The 4,368-nt window shown below is 43.3% G+C and overlaps 1 non-coding gene across 1 annotated transcript; it reads right to left on the minus strand.

Moving 5' to 3' along the window:
* Window positions 1–2,945: 2,945 nt before the first annotated feature.
* trnal-aag (transfer RNA leucine (anticodon AAG)) lies at window positions 2,946–3,027 on the minus strand. Its single transcript has one exon. It is a non-coding gene; the product is annotated as a tRNA-Leu (tRNA).
* Between the last annotated feature and the right edge of the window lie 1,341 nt (window positions 3,028–4,368).

Consider the following 4,368-nt stretch of genomic DNA (forward strand, 5'->3'; position numbering starts at 1 on the left):
ATGCATTAGCCTGATTATGATTAAAAAACACATAATTAAACACGCGTTTGCGATTTAAATCAGAACACGATTTAAATCAATATAAATGTTTATATTGTAACGCATACTGTCCAGCCTCCATTTCTCTATAAAAATTTACTCTGTTGCACACACACACACAATAGAAGCAGGAACCGCTGTCAGAAGGGAAGATCTGTTCAAAATATCGCAAATATCGATCATGTTGTGATATTTTGAAATATAAAAGTCAATTGATTGTCCATAATATCGCTATTCTATTTTTTCGAAGAAATGTTTGTTAACAGAAAAGCCCGGCACCAGCTGAATTCGAACACACAACCTGCCAGTTGGTAGTCACGCACCTAGACCAGTCAGCTACAAGACAGCTCACATGAACAGGCAGGCGAAACAGCCCTACACAGCCCTGTCGCAGCACACGAATACCGTTATTAAATTCTTTAGATACGCGATTCCATATTATATTAGCAGAAAAGCTTAAAACTACCACTTTTTCACACGCTATTTCACATGCTAGTTAAATACTTCGATGCTTAAAATCGTTAGGGAGAAATGGAATACCGGTGTGTATTTTTCCTTTAAAGTGCCGATTCCTGGAATCTGACTGGCTGACACCCCTCTGAAGTGGTTCCATAAAATCTGGTATACGGAAAAGAAAGCGTTGATAAATACAAGTGTCTTTTAATACACTCTTTGCTGTGCTCTTGAGGATCCTTGTGATATTTTAAGCTCTAGTTGAATGATAGGTGTCGCATTTTAAATCATTTTCGTAGTTAGAAATTATGAAACGCCCTGTTAAAAGCAAGGAAGTTTTTATGCCCGTTGAAGTAAAACAAAATGCCTGACAAAGTATGGCTTGGACAGATTCCAAGTGCTTGTACAAATGTGCTAAAGAAATTATACTTTGAGTATACAGCTTGTCCAAAGTCATCCATTATTAATACTATTAGTAATATCTTCAGTAAAGGCTTTGATGCATAAATATTTCTGATAAAGGTAGGTTGTGTACTTTTGTCCAACTGAGCAATCTTGCTTTCATAAAATATACCAACATTTTAATGACTGATGATTAACATGCTGTAATACACAGTTCAAAATTAAAGGCTAAAATGCTGTACATGAGAGGTTAAGCTCCCCCTGGCGGTTTTACAAGGCGACGGCGGATAGTTAACCACGTGACACCACGTTAACTGCGTCATACCGCGTGAAACTGCGACACGCCCACCGGGGTATGCCGCGAAATACCTCACGCATTTTGAATGGCTGCATCTGTAGACGAAGGAAGCTCTCTTATCTTGGGCTGCTGACTCCGGGATTTAAAGCGCTCTGGGTGCCAGCTAAGTCTCTAACAAGCACACTATAAAGACAGGAATTACACTTTGCTCACGTCACGCTTGGAATGGCGAGGCTACTTGTTCCAATATTATCTAGTCTCACCTCATATGGTGCCGATTCCTGGTTTTCATTTAAGAAAGAGCACTGCAAACACCGTAAACTGTGCAAAACGTGTGATGAAAGAAGTCTTTTCCCCCCTTTGTCAAAAGCAGAACACAGCGGAGTCATGCCGAGGGTTGTGAGATCAAGATTTCAGCGGAGCACTGTCGTCTACGTCTTTCGCTACATGAGTTGGACATCCTCTTGTACACGGAAAGCAGATTGAGATCCTCTGACATGAAAAGTGCCAGATAAAAGCCATTTCTCATCCTTTCTCTTAGTGGTGGAGCTATCGCACATAAATGAGGCAACTTGCAAGGCGAGCAGGCTCGGTGCACCCCGAACGCAGATGTCTCAGAGCAGTTGAGACGTGTCCAAGTGGCTGTCAAAGGACAGCACTTTGCCGGCGCCGTGGCTTAGTTGGCTAAAGCGCCTGTCTAGTAAACAGGAAATCCTTGGTCCGATTCCCAGCGGTGCCTTTCTTCCTGTCTTACTGTACAGAACTTATCTTTACAGGCAAATCCCATGCCTTTTAATTCAGGTGAATGCAAGTGTTCGTTTCCTTTCTGGAACAACTTGTTTTGAAAGAAATCTATACAGCTTGCGAAAGATGAAACACAAATCTTGCTTATCAGTGAAGAAGAGGTACTCCCAGCAGGCCAGCTAATACCAGCAAAGTTTTTTTTTTTCACCCTAACCCAGAGAATGGAGAAAAGCGAGGCGCCTGTGGCTCTGCAGTGTAATCAGTTCGCGAGTTCGGCGGTTAGCTGAAAGAGTGGTAAATGGAGCTCGCCCCAGCCCGTCCTTATTCTTTTAAAGGGATAAAAAATTAACTTCGCCGCCATTACTACCAGCTTTAAAAGACTGCCATGGGCACGGAAAAAAACACACTACAGATGACTTTTCTGGAACCGAAGCAGAGATTCCTTTACGAACCAACTGATAAAGCTCAGCCAGTGAATACTGTTAACAGAATGTGAAAGCACGATCAACTTTGTAACTGCAACCACAGGAAAAACAGCAAGAAGCAGGCTCCATTCCCCATTTAAATCTGTCGTGCGAGGCATGCTTCTTGAACGCATGAAGTAAATCCCACGATCGCTTTTGAACTTGGACAAAGTACTTCCAAAGGAGCGCTATGCGCAAAGATTTAACAAGCTCAACCCCCGCCAACGATTCGGTGTGAAGAAGCAGAACATTCAAGTTTCACAGACAGAAGCGGCACGCCAGCACAGCCAACAATAAAACGGAGGGCACACTACGATTTGCATTGACACAAAAGTGATCTGGGCAGACGTCGTTCCCTGCATAACGCAAAAAGTGGCAAAGCGCTTTTGGGTTGAGAGGACGCAAGAAGGTTTTTGTTTTGTGCCTTGATGTCAAGCTGAGAAAGCATCTTTAAACACTTTGCTTAGTTTCTCGAGAGACTGCCAAAAAGCAGTTCCCTCCCTTTCGTCTGAAGTCAGATGAAAGGGGGTCGCAACAGAAGCACCTGGTAACGGTGGGATTCGAACCCACGCCCCCAAAGAGACTGGAGTCTTAAGCCAGCGCCTTAGACCGCTCGGCCACACTACCCGCTGTACCCTGTCTCTTTGTCTCATTACTTGCTCGGAGGAAGCCTGGTGGGTTTTGCTTTTGTCGCCCGACTTAGTGGCGTTATGACCGTGGAACTGACTGCACCTGCTTTTTCTGAGATGCTTCCCCTCTCATGGCGAGATCTCAACTTCTTTAACACCTCTGGATAAAGATCTTCTGTGGAGCAGGTTTCAGACCTCTGCGTACAGCACCCTTGATGTCATTTTATTTTTACAGCAGCCGCATCCGGAAAGTTGTGTCTTTTACGTTTTATTTGAACAACAAAACTACATACAATACAAACAAGAGCACATATAACGTATCAAGAAAATCGTCAGGGGCACATGCTATAATACAATTACACTTTATGAAAAACGATTACACAAGGTAAATATTGATAAGGTCCGCACAGCTTGTTCTTACATTTCGAAAGAGTCCGTAAATACCCCTTTACGTCTATTTTGAACTGTTCAAACGTAGGACTCTTCCCAGACCATTTCACTTTATACCACGTTCCTAAACGAGGATGCATCTCCTGTTTTAGAACTATTTCGGCCGTGTGGCTTATACAACACACCCACAGTATTCTAATGGTGGACTGCAGATCTGTGCTATAGTTCAGTCGAATTCGAAGGATCCAGCAATCGTACTGGATTTGACTGGGATTCTGAAATGTCTCTTGCAAAATTATTCGGGTTTGCTTGAACCTTTGATAAAAAAAGTGATCTGATCTGAAACTACCCAGCTTACAATCTCTGAGGTAGTTGTCACTAAACTCGGACGTGATGTGGCACACATGTGCCGTGTGCCTTTACTTTTGTAAAAAACTGGTATTGGGAAAAGTTTCTTAATATTTCTTTTGATTAGCATGCAAGAAAATGTGATCATTACCTATGGAATTTCCCGCCAGCGTGGAGCTTGAATTCACAACCTTGAGATTCAGTGTTCAAGAGTCACAGAAGAGGTCGGCCTGGTCTTCAGTTTGCCAACGATAAGCTCCGGCAGTGCTCCTCTGTAAAGCAGATTGTTCGGATCGGTTATGTGGGACTGCACTTCGATACTAAGATCGTTTGCAGCACACGCATGGTTTCCCACCTTCACGCAAAAAACATAGACGAAGGAAGCTCTCTTGTCTTGGGCTGCTGACTCCCGGATTTAAAGCGCTCTGGGTGCCAGCTAAGTCTCTAACAAGCACACTATAAAGACAGGAATTACACTTTGCTCACGTCACGCATGGAGTGGTGAGGCTACTTGTTCCAATATTATCTAGTCACACCTCATATGGTGCCGATTCCTGGTTTTCATTTAAGAAAGAGCACTGGAAACACCGTAAACAGTGCA

This window comes from Atractosteus spatula, assembly GCF_055471065.1.
Source record: "Atractosteus spatula isolate fAtrSpa1 chromosome 10 unlocalized genomic scaffold, fAtrSpa1.hap1 SUPER_10_unloc_13, whole genome shotgun sequence".
Taxonomy (NCBI): domain Eukaryota; kingdom Metazoa; phylum Chordata; class Actinopteri; order Semionotiformes; family Lepisosteidae; genus Atractosteus; species Atractosteus spatula.